The sequence below is a fragment of the Coenobita brevimanus genome, chromosome 113 (assembly GCF_032717465.1).
Source record: "Coenobita brevimanus isolate Jiangsu-jjx chromosome 113, ASM3271746v2, whole genome shotgun sequence".
Lineage (NCBI taxonomy): Eukaryota > Metazoa > Arthropoda > Malacostraca > Decapoda > Coenobitidae > Coenobita > Coenobita brevimanus.
The window spans coordinates 8038158-8051348 of record NC_137066.1 but is presented as its reverse complement, the minus strand read 5'-3'; the positions used below and the strand labels follow the sequence as shown (position 1 = coordinate 8051348).

Sequence of the window (13191 nt, the reverse complement as noted above, 5' to 3'; positions counted from 1 at the left end):
GTTTGCTTTCTTCCAAATATCAGGTAGTTTACCTTGTCTTAAGGATTTCTTGAAAATTAAAGATAATGGTTTACTTAACTCCTTTGCACATTCATGTAGCACCCAACATGAAATATCATCAGGACCATTTGCTTTTCCTTTGTCTAATTTACTTAACTATTTGTATATCTGGTAAAATGTGCGGGCATGCATGTTCCATTTCATCCCTCTCAAAATTATTTTCTTCTCTAAAAACTGATTGGAAATTCTTGTTTAGTGCTTCACAAATATCCTTCTCTTGTGTATAGGTGATCCCCTCATCCGTAATGGATTGTATTTTATCTTTTTCTTTGTTTTTGCTTCTGATGTAGCTGTAAAATGGCTTCTGTTGATCACTACTTTTATTTTTGAAATCCTTCTCAAACTGTTTTTGGGCTTCCCTCCTTATTCTTGTATAATCGTTTCTTGCCTGTTTATGGTTGTTATATGCCCTCTCATTATCGTGTCTTCTGTATCTATTTCACAACAATTCTCTTTTTTATTTTGATTTTTTGCATTCTGTATTGAACCATTTCTTTTTCTTTTCTGCTTCTTTGTGCTGTGGAATGTACTTCTGGACTCCTGTTTCATAGAGTTCACAGAATTTTTTATATGTAGCATTTAAATCTTGTCCTCTAAGCTCCTTTTCCCAATCTATTTCTAAGAAGTACTTCTTTAAGTCACGATACTTTCCCTTTTTATAGTTTAGGCTCTTTTTGTAACTTTCATTGCTGTTAACTATCTCATATGCAATCCTGAAGTTGCAATTGAGTACTGCATAGTCGCTTTTGCCGAATGGAGGGTGATATATTAAATTGTCAATATCGTTTTCTTGCCTAGTAAATAATAGATCTAGCACTAAGGGTACATCGAGTCCTCTTTTTCTGGTGCTTTCCCTTACATGTTGCGTTAGGCAAAACTCCTGCACGAGATCCAGGAGCTTTTGGTCCCAACAGCTTTCTTGGCTTATTATATCTATAGTATTCTAATTTATATTTGTATTAAAATCTCCAGTTTGTATAATTCTTTCCGATTTCTCTTCCATTCTATGTAGTACTGCTCTTAAACTCTGAACTGTACTCTCTGCAAGATCCTCATATTCGCCTCTTTCCCATGTGTTTGATCTGGGTTGCATGTACAAATTGGCTAATATTACTTTCCCTTCAGATGTATTGATCTCTACTGCAATCAGTTCTACTTGTGATGGTATATCTAATTTTATTTCATTGACTTTTAGATTTTTCTTTGTTAATGTTATAATTTCTGCTCCTTTTTTTAAGTTCCTATCTCTTCTCCATATATTATATTCCTCTAAGTTTAGGATGTCATTTGATATCCTTGGTGTTAATTTTGTTTCAGTTAGGCATATTATATGTGGTTCATTTTCTCTGATATAATCATTCATCTCTAATAATTTAGATACCATTCCATCTACATTTGAGTACATCAACTTAATCATCTTATTTATATACTTATCATGGCTTGGTTCTACTATCTTCCTCCTTTTTATTCCCTCCTGTTTATGTACCACTTTGGAACCTGCAATCCAATTATTTTGTAAAAAAATTTATTCTTCTCCTCTGATCTTCCCTCGTCCTTTGTTTTTGCCTCCTCCCTCTTCTATTTTAGTCATTCCAGTTCTTCTTGAGTTAGGCATCTTTTTATCCATACATTTTTAAATTCCTCTTTTTCCACGATTTTGTTTGCATTTTTTAGTATCTCTCCCACAGTGTTAACACTCTGAAAGATTACCTTCAGGGGCCTTGACTTATTTCTCTCATATTTCCCTAACCTTTTGTGTTCCTTTATGTCTTTATTCCAGATTTCCTCTGATACTTCCTTCAATATGCTCATTACATTTGCCATCTCCTTTTTGTCTCTCGAGATCTTGTTTCTTATTTTTTCCTCTTCTATACCAGTGATTACTACAGATTTGTTGATGTCTGCTGAATCTCTGACCAATTTAGGATTGTTTTGGATTATTCTTTTCACTTCCCTTTTAATGCTTTTTTCTTTTGCCCTTGTTTCTAAGTCTTTCTTTACTTTCACCATTTCAGCATAAGTGGTTTCCACATCATTTTTGTAGCTTTTCACAGCTTCATTCACCTGTGTTATCTTCTCCTCAATATCACTGCTCTGATCTATCAGATTGCCTACTTGCCTAGTTGTATCATTTTTGAACTCTTCCATAATACTCTCGTGGTTGACTACTGTACTTACCATTTCATTAATTTTCCTCCTAAGTGAACCCACTTCTACTGTCAGCTCATCTATTGTTGTGTCTTTCTTGTTGACTTTCTTTCCTAATTTTTCTATTTCTTCTTTCTGCAAGCGCAACTGTTTCTTAATTTCATCCATTTCATTCTGAAAAGCCATCTCTAATCTGTTTACTCGTTGTACCAGTTTATTGTAAGTCTCCATTTCAACCAGTTCTTGGTAGAACTCATCATCCTGCTTTCTACCTTTATCCGTTTTCTTTTCCAGATTAGCTTTACTAAAGTAGGTGGCCATCATGCGGTACTAAGAGCACAGATAGTACTTACATTCTCTGGTGCACAGTTGCAGACAAAACAACTGATCAGCTGATTTTGTGCATTCTTGCGCTACTTTGTTTTCTTTACTATTTAAACAACAGTCTTCCTTAAAACTTCTTCTTTTTATATTAGGACACCATTTAGTCTAACCTGGTACAGAGCTTGACTCACATAAAGACATTAATGTAGATATAACCACTGGCCAGGTTTGGCCAGGTACGGAGTGCTGGTTAAGTGCGTCAGCTCTGCTCGATGCCTTGTGTGTGTGTGTGTGTGTGTGTGTGTGTGTAAGGAGAACAAATAGCAACTAATTGAATCTAAGGTTAACCAAAATTTTCTTGCAAACTTGTTTTTTATCACCAATTACAGGACGGTACAGTCGTGCTCACTTAAGAGTCTGACAAGTTTTCGAGCGAGTAAGTTTGTTAATGTTATTCTGGCAGAAAGAAGTATGCCATGGCACTTGCCAGATACTGATGCACAGTTCGAAATTATTCTTTTATATTCATATATATATCTATGTATATATACTTTACACACACACACACACACACACACACACATATATATATATATATATATATATATATATATATATATATATATATATATATATATATATATATATATACAGTATATGTATTCTTCACCAGTCTCTCTCTCTCTCTCTCTCTCTCTCTCTCTCTCTCTCTCTCTCTTACGCATTGTTTTTCACTTCATTATACCTGTCCCTCACACCTGCAACTCTGACACCCGCGCACCCTCATTCTTCTTCATCCATTATCACCAGCTCAATCACTGTATGTGTGTTTGCAGGGAGGTGTGAGCTGGGGTGGTTGGCGTGTGGTGACAACGCTACGTGGTGCATCGAGCAGCGGTTCATCTGCAACCAAATGATAGAATGCCCCAATGGCGAGGATGAGGCGGGATGTGGTGAGTGTTATTGTATTAACCTTTGAAATTTTAAGTGGTATTTATGCATTTTAAACTGCTAAGTGCTGGAAGTACCCTGAGATAGTTCATGTGAAAATAATGGAAAGTAAAAAGACTGACTTTGATAGTGTATGTCAGTTAGGTGAAGACGAGAGGGGGAGAGGGAGACTGAGGATCAGATGGAAAGATGGGATGAAGAGGAATATGAATGAGGGTGATGTAAGGTGACGGGAGGGCACCCTTCAGGATTGAAGCGCCTGGGTATGGACTCGTAGATTCACAGACAGACAGACTCCGGAGCTGGACTTAAAATCCGATCTCTGAGGCCCAGGAGTCCTTCTCCGTGTCAGATAAAAGGACATATTTTTCAGTTCATACCACCTGGTGATGCTATGCTGCCTAGCAAAAAGTTTCCTAACAGCAGGAGTTCCATTTAGCCTTCATTTACTCCCTCTTTATATGAGATTTCCCTAAAGTTAAGCGAAATATCCTGAGAAAGATACATAAAAATGCATCACCGGACTGTAGGGTTTGGGTTATAACATGCGTAATAAATCGCTGAGGAATGCAATTTGTCAGTAAGAATACGATTCCCTCTTCCCAATACACACTTGAGTTCCAACACCGGGCAACTGTGTATTAGTATTATACACTCATACCGTTGGTCGGTCAGTATACCAACACTTCCATCACTACTTTGGCATGATGTATTACGAGGTAAAGTCGTTCGTCCTGAAGGACGTAATTGTCCTGAGGGAGAATGATGTGATATGACATGGCACTGGTTTACTACTTTTGAGAGTTAGACAGTTAATCACTGAACAGTCAATAATTAACATCTTAGTTTCATTGCTCCCACCTTTTATAAAACTCTTGGGTAAATGCATGTTATATTTCACTCAACACATTTACAGTATATAGAGCAAGTGTTTGATACGGTTCGTCCCACTCATGTTTTCATGACATGGCTCGATTGAACTTGTACTGAGTTGTCTTGGTTTCTGTTGCCTACTACATCAACAAGTAGCTTTTTAAATAAAACTGTTCATAAAATTTTAATCTTCAGGCCATACGTTAATTATGGAGACTTTGACCAGATTATGGCGGGATTCGGTTGAATTAACATGACCTCATTTAAGTTTTTATATACCTATGTACACACACACACACACACACACACACACATATATATATATATATATATATATATATATATATATATATATATATATATATATATATATATACGGTATATCCATCCATCCATCCATCATCCAATCCTATGTCTCCTAATGAAGAGCGTAGGATCCCGGGGCTAGGCAAGTTGGTCCTGACGAGTGACCGGCCTTACTTATCCGTGGGTGGCAATAGGTGATAATAAACTCCAACCACCACGCGGATATATGCGTACACATGAGCAGTCCGACTGGACAGCCTTAACTGCCCACTAAACCACCAGGCGCGATAATTTGGTTATATGATTACCACCCAACGTACTAATGGTTTCTTGGTGTACAGGAAATCATTTGGATTGTCACTCAGTGTAAAGTCATCCATGGGCAGAATGAAGAGGAAAGAATAAATGAAAGAAAGAAGAGAGAGTTAAAGTCGCTCGTAGATAGAAGGAAGAGGAAAGAATGATGGAAAGAAAGACAGGAGAGGAGGGAAGGAAGGCAGACACCCAAAACAGAACTACTTTGAGTAAGTGGATGGTGAGCGCCCCCACCTACCAATCATATATATAGATATATATATATATATATATATATATATATATATATATATATATATATATATCACCAGTCGAGCAGGGCAGTACTCCCGAGGTGGATGGAAAGCTGATGACAGGGAGTGCTGGAGCTCCCGTTTCATCAGCCCTCAGGACTAGTACCTGACCATCCTCCTTTGCTGAACTTTTTCAGTGTCTCAGTTACACAGAGCGTAGGCCAGCATGCTCTCCAACACAAAGTTCTCTAACTATCTACACCAAACTACATGCACAGTACACACCACACTTCCTTTTCCAAAATTCAAAAAGAAATCATGGAGTCTCATAACCCAGCCTCGGAGTCCCCAGGGGGGGGACCATAAATGCCCCCACCTTCCGCCCCTCTCCCGGTGACGACTCGAGGTGCCTGAAACCACTGTCTGACTCTCTTCTTCTTCATTTCTGCAACATTCGCGGCCTTTCCTCTAGCTTTCGCTCTGTTGAGCACCACCTCTCCTCCTCTAAACGTCACCTTCTTTTTCTGAGACTCAGCTGTCTGAGGCAACTGACAGCAAACCCTTTTCTGTATCCTCCTACTTTCTCTATACTCATTTCAAAGCCAAAGGTGGCTGTTGTGTATATATACGCAACGACTTATCTTGCTCTCGTGTTCCTGAACTCGATTTTTCTGAATTCTCTACACTCTGGCTTCGGCTTTCCTGTCATTTCTCTGACTAAATATATCTGTGCTGTTTACTTATCCCCTAAATCTACTGACTATCAAAAATTCTTCGACTATCTTACTTCTACGATGGAACACATTCTATCCATTTCTCCTTTCTCTGAAATCTCCATTCTAGGAGATTTCAATGTTCACCACCACCTTTGGCTCTCCTCTCCTTTCACTGATCCACCTGGTGAACAAGCCTACATCTTTTCTATCGTTACTGACCTAGAGCAGCTTGTACAGCACCCTACCCGTATGCCAGACCGCCTTGGAGAGAGCTCCAACATACTTGACCTCTTCCTTACAACTAATCCTTCTGCTTACACTGTTAATCTTTTCTCTCCATTGGGCTCCTCCAATCACAACCTTATCACCTTAACCTGTCCTATCACTCCGGTACGGCCTGTGGACCCTCCAGGGAAACGTCACCTGTGGCATTTTGGAGCCGCGGATTGGGAGGGCCTCAAGCAGTACTTCTTTGATTTTCCCTGGAATGAATATTGCTTCCATGGCCGGGAGCCATCTGAGTGTGCCTTGCGCGTTACGGAGGTTATTCTCTCGGGCATGGAAACATACATTCCTTTATCATATCCTTTGACTAACACAAGAAAGCCTTGGATTAATCATGCTTGTTCTAATGCTGTCCGCAACAAGGAGAGGGCCTACAAAAGGTACCTGAACCAACCCACCCCTGAATCACATCATCTTTACGTTTCTGCCCGGAATCGTGCTAAGTCTGTTCTTCGCTCTGCTCAAAATAATTTCATCCATACTAAATGCTCTCAACTCTCCAACTCGAATTCTTCCTGCTCCTTCTGGCACCTTGCCAAAAACCTTTCTAACAACTTTACCTCATCATCCTTCCCTCCTCTTTTCTACTCTGATGGTTCTGTAGCTATTTCTTCTACTGATAAAGCAGATCTCTTCACACAGACTTTCTCCTCCAATTCCACCTTAGATGATTCCGGTGCTGTTCCTCCATCACATCCCGACTCTGACTTCCTCATGGATGACATTAAAATTTCTTCAGCTGATGTATTTTCTGCCATCACTGGCCTCAGTACTAACAATGCATATGGGCTTGATGGAGCCCCTCCTGTTGTTCTCAAGAACTGTGCTTCTGTGCTTACACCCTGCCTAGGCAAACTCTTTCGCCTTTGTCTGTCAACATGTCCCTTTCCTTCTTGCTGGAAGTTTGCTCTTATTCAGCCAGTTCCAAAGAAGGGTGACCACTCCCAACCCTCTAACTATCGTCCAATTGATTTAGCGTCCTGTATTTCAAAAGTTTTCTAGTCAGTTCTCAATAGCATAATTTTAAGGCACCTTTCCTATCACAAACTTCTTTCTGATCGTCAGTACTGGTTCCGTCAGGGACGCTCCACTGGCGATCTTCTCACCTACCTTTCAGACTCCTGGTCATCTTCCTTTCGGGACTTTGGCGAAAGCTTTGCCATTGCACTTGACATCTCAAAGGCTTTCGATCGAGTCTGGCATAAATCTTTAATTTCCAAAAACTACCCTCTTACGGTTTCTATCCTTCTATCTGTGCCTTCATCGCTAGCTTCCTTTCTGGTCGTTCTATAGTCGCTGTTGTAGACGGCCATCATTCTTCTCCTAGATCTATCAACAGTGGTGTTCCTCAGGGCTCTGTCCTATAACCAACTCTCTTCCTTTTATTCATCAATGACTTTCTGAGCTGTACATCTAACCCTATCCACTCATATGCTGATGACTCCACCCTTCACGTTTCCATTCGGTTCCCGCAACGCCCATCTCAGCAGTTACTTCAACAAACAAGGGATGAGGCTATGGCACACCTAATGTCTGACTTGGCTCGTATCTCTAACTGGGGTAAAAATAATTTTGTTGTTTTTAATGCATCTAAGACTCAGTTCTTACACCTATCAACCTATCAAAATCTTCCACAGGTATACCCACTAATGTTTAATAATATTCAGTTTAATCCTGCATCATCGTTGAACATGCTTTGGGTTTCATTTACTCGGGACTTATCTTGGTAAGATCATATTACATTTCTTGTAAAATCTGCTTCCAAGAGATTGGGTGTGCTAAGCCGACTCCGTTCTTTCTTTACCCCTGCACAATTGTTGACTCTATACAGGGATTTTATCCGCCCCTGTGTGGAGTACAACTCTCATGTGTGGGGAGGCTCCCCACATACAGCTCTTCTCAATAGGGTGGAGTCAAAGGCTTTTCATCTCATTAACTTTCCTCCTCTTACTGACTCCCTTCAGCCTCTGTCTCTTCGCCACACTGTTGCATCTTTATCTCTTTTCTATCGCTACTTTAATGGTCACTGCTCCTCTGAACTGTCTGCATGCATTCCTCCACCTCTATGACGGGTGCATAGCACACGTCTAGCAGCAAACTCTCATCCCTTTTCTGTCCAACTCTCTAATGCAAGAGTTAACCGTTACTCCCAGTCCTTCATTTATGCACCAGGTCAACTCTGGAACTGTCTCCCTCTTTCTGTATTTCCGGCTGCCTATGATCTCCAGTCTTTCAAACGCAGTGTGTCCAGACATCTCGAAATGAATGGATCTTGAATTTGGCTCACTCTTGTATTTTGTTTTTCTCTTGGAGGGAACTCTTATTGCGGGCTCATGGCCTTTGGTTCCTTCTTCCTCGCATAAATAAATATATATATATATATATATATATATATATATATATATATATATATATATATATATAGATAGATAGATAGATAGATGATATATATATATATATATATATATATATATGTATATCTATCTATCTATCTATCTGTCTGTCTGTCTATCTATTAATCTATCTATCTATCTATCTATCTATCTATCTGTCTGTCTATATCTGTCTATCTGTCTATCCATCTATCTAATCTATCATCTGTCTATCTATCTATCTGTCTGTCTATCTATCTATCTATCTATCTATCTATCTATATATATATATGTATATATATATATATATATATATATATATATATATATATGTATGTAATCTTCATTCTAGGAGATTTCAATGTTCACCACCACCTTTGACTCTCCTCTTCTTTCACGGATCCACCTGGTGAGCAAGCCTACATCTTTTCTATCCTTAATGACCTAGACCAGCTTGTACAGCACCCTACCCGTATCCCTGATCGCCTTGGAGAGAGCTCCAACATACTTGACTTCTTCCTCACAACTAATCCTTCTGCTTACTCTGTTAATCTTTTCTCTCCTTTGGGTTCCTCCGATCACAACCTTATTACCTTAACCTGTCTCACTCCGGTACGGCCTGTGGACCCTCCAGGGAAACGTCGTCTGTGGCATTTTGGAGCCGCGGACTCGGTGGCCCTCAGGCAGTACTTCTTTGATTTTCCCTGGAATGATTATTACTTCCATGGCCGGGCGCCATCTGAGTGTGTCTTGCACATTACGGAGGTTATTGTCTCAGACATGGAAGCATACATTCCTTTCTCATATCCTTTGACTAACGCAAGAAAGCCTTGGTTTAATCACGCTTGTTCTAATGCTGTCCGCAACAAGGAGAGGGCCTACAAAAGGTACCGGAGCCAACCCACCCCTGAATCACATCATCTTTACGTTTCTGCCCAGAATAGTGCAAAGTCTGTTCTACGCTCTACTAAAAATAATTTAATCCATACTAAATGCTCTCAACTCTCCAACTCGAATTCTTCCTGCTCCTTCTGGCACCTTGCCAAAAATCTTTCTAACAACTTTACCTCATCATCCTTCCCTCCTCTTTTCTACTCTGATGGTTCTGTAGCTATTTCTTCTACTGATAAAGCAGATCTCTTCGCTCAGACTTTCTCCTCCAATTCCACCTTAGATGATTCCGGTGCTGTTCCTCCATCTCTTCCCCTCTCTGACTTCCTCATGGCTGACATTAATATTTCTTCAGTTGATGTATTTTCCGCCATCACTGGCCTCAGTACTAACAAGGCATATGGGCCTGATGGGGTTCCTCCTGTTGTTCTCAAGAACTGTGCTTCTGTGCTTACACCCTGCCTAGGCAAACTCTTTCGCCTTTGTCTGTCAACTTGTACCTTTCCTTCTTGCTGGAAGTTTGCTCTCATTCAGCCAGTCCCAAAGAAGGGTGACCACTCCCAACCCTCCAACTATCGTCCAATTGCTTTAACGTCCTGTATTTCAAAAGTTTTTGAGTCAATTCTCAATAGAAAAATTTTATGGCATCTTTCCTATCACAACCTTCTTTCCGATCGTCAGTATGGGTTCCGTCAGGGACGCTCCACTGGCGATCTTCTCACCTACCTTTCAGACTCCTGGTCATCCTCCTTTCGGGACTTTGGCGAAAGCTTTGCCATTGCACTTGACATCTCAAAGGCTTTCGATCGAGTCTGGCATAAATCTTTAATTTCCAAACTGCCCTCCTACGGTTTCTATCCTTCTATCTGTGCCTTCATCGCTAGCTTCCATTCTGGTCGTTCTATATCCACTGTTGTAGACGGCCATCGTTCTTCTCCTAGATCTATCAACAGTGGTGTTCCTCAGGGCTCTGTCCTATCACCTACTCTCTTCCTTTTATTCATCAATGATCTTCTAAGCTGTACATCTAACCCTATACACTCATACACTGATGACTCCACCCTTCACCTTTCCATTCGGTTCCCGCAACGCCCATCTCAACAGTTACTTCAACAAACAAGGGATGAGGCTATGGCACACCTAATGTCTGACTTGGCTCGTATCTCTGACTGGGGTAAAAATAATATGGTTGTTTTTAATGCATCTAAGACTCAGTTCTTACACCTATCAACCCAACAAAATCTTCCACAGGTATACCCACTAATGTTTAATAATATTCAGCTTAATCCTGCATCATCCTTGAACATGCTTGGGGTTTCATTTACTCGGGACTTATCTTGGAAAGATCATATTACATCTCTTGTAAAATCTGCTTCCAAGAGACTGGGTGTGCTAAGCCGACTCCGCTCTTTCTTTATCCCTGCACAATTGTTGACTCTATACAGGGGTTTTATCCGCCCCTGTGTGGAGTACAACTCTCATGTTTTGGGTGGCTCCCCACATACAGCTCTTCTCAATAGGGTGGAGTCAAAGGCTTTTCGTCTCCTTATCTCTCCTCCTCTTACTGACTCCCTTCAACCTCTGTCTCTTCGCTGCACTGTTGCATCTTTATCTCTTTTCTATCACTTTAATGGTTATTGCTCCTCTGAACTGTCTGCATGCATTCCTCCACCTCTACAACGGGCTCGTAGCACCCGTCTGGCAGCAAACTCTCATCCCTTTTCTGTCCAACTCTCTAATGCAAGAGTTAACCGTTACTCCCAGTTTTTCATTTATTCAACAGGTCAGCTCTGGAACTGTCTCCCTCTGTCTGTATTTCCTGCTGCATATGATCTCCAGTCTTTCAAACGCAGTGTGTCCAGGCATCTCAAAATGATCGGATCTTGAATTTGGCTCTCTATTGTATTTTGTTTTTCTCTTGGAGGGAACTGTTATTGCGGGCTCATGGCCTTTGGTTCATTCTTCCTCGCATAAAAAAAAAAAAAATCATCGCCATACATATCATGACACCACCCCGCCATCAACAACACCACACCGTATCGTCAAGTACCAGCACTGCAGTAGACACCATCACGCCACAACGTCATACACACCACCACAACTCAAGGTCATAAACACCACCACACCACAACGTCACAAACACCACCACAACTCGTGGTCATAAACACCACCACACCACAACGTCACAAACACCACCACAACTCATGGTCATAAACACCGCCACACCGCAACGTCACAAACACCACCACAACTCATGGTCATAAACACCACCACACCACAACGTCACAAACACCACCACAACTCATGGTCATAAACATCACCACACCAAATGGTCGGATATGCCACCGCAGCATATACTCAAAAAACACCACATCACATAATGAAAGACACTATCACACCACATGGTCATAAATACCACCGTACCACATGATCATAAATACCACCGTACCACATGGTCCTAAGTACCTCCGTACCAAATGGTCCTAAATACCACCATACCACATGGTCATAAGGACCACCACATTGCATGTTCATAAACACCACCAATACCAATCTGTGTTAATTACAAACACATGTTCATTAATTTTATACCACAAGCTTGAACATCAGTCATAATCAGAACAAGCTTGTTCATGATCCTGTCACATTTGGAAAACGTGTTCCTCGTTACGAAAGACTAACCAAATAACAAATATTTTCATAATACAGAAGCATCAGTAGTGTTTAGTTTATATAGCTAAAGATATAGCTATCGGTTGAATAAAGACATGCGTAACCGTGAGGGACAGGTAGCTGTTTTGTGCATATGTGGGTGACGACTGGCTCTTGACGCTGTAACGAACTGAAATTTTAAGTTAATTAAGGAAGGCACAAGTTGTAGCAGACTGAAAACGTTTAAATTAATGAAGGAAGGTTGGACTTGTGCAATGACCAGGAAAAGAAACCAATCCTCAAACAAAACTTTATGTTTAGATAATGAAAAACTTGTGTCTGGTCTAACATTTGGTCCTCGACCTCTTGTGATCGTTATCTTACTCCTGAGATGGCCAGAGTAAAGAAGAGAGGGAGCAGAGTGGCGGCCAGGGGACAAGAAGAGGAGAACTGAAATTATGTTTAACATTGGTACAAAATAATCATCTTCAGAGACTGAAGCAGAGATAAAATAAAGAATGGAAATAAATCAATGGTTCATCATGAGAGACACACTTTCTCAAGCCAATCACTACCCTAACGTTGGGCCCTCATGCCTCCTCTGGAAACTGCTCCCCCAGCCCTATGTGGGCTCACTCCCCAGGTTGAGACACACTGCTGTAGAGCAAGTAAAAGCAGGGTTGTCTTTAAAAAGTGTCTCGGTAACAAAGACTCGCTGAGTTGCTGTCGAAGTGTGGATGGCATAGTATTGTGAGTGTGACAGTGGCGACACTGTGTATAGTAAAACGGTGTGGGTGGTTTTGTGTGGCAGTGTGACGGTGTGTGTATAGCTGCGAGAGGTGTGGGTATGACTAGTGCAGTGGGCTGGTGTGGATGGTGGTGTTGGTATTGTGCTGTGGGTCGTGTGTATGTGAGTTTTGAGCAAATAAAGGTGTGGCCGTAGTAAAACCCGTTTATAAGGATGAAAATATTGATGGTCTCTCTCTCTCTCTCTCTCTCTCTCTCTCTCTCTCATCGTTGATTAAACTGTATTTTTAGTGCTGCTACCGCGCGATTATGTTATAC

At 40.8% G+C, this 13191-nt stretch overlaps 1 pseudogene; it reads left to right on the top strand.

The window, feature by feature from the left end:
* Positions 1 to 2804: 2804 nt before the first annotated feature.
* Positions 2805 to 13191, top strand: part of LOC145418325 (relaxin receptor 2-like) — a 305418-nt pseudogene continuing 295031 nt past the window's right edge.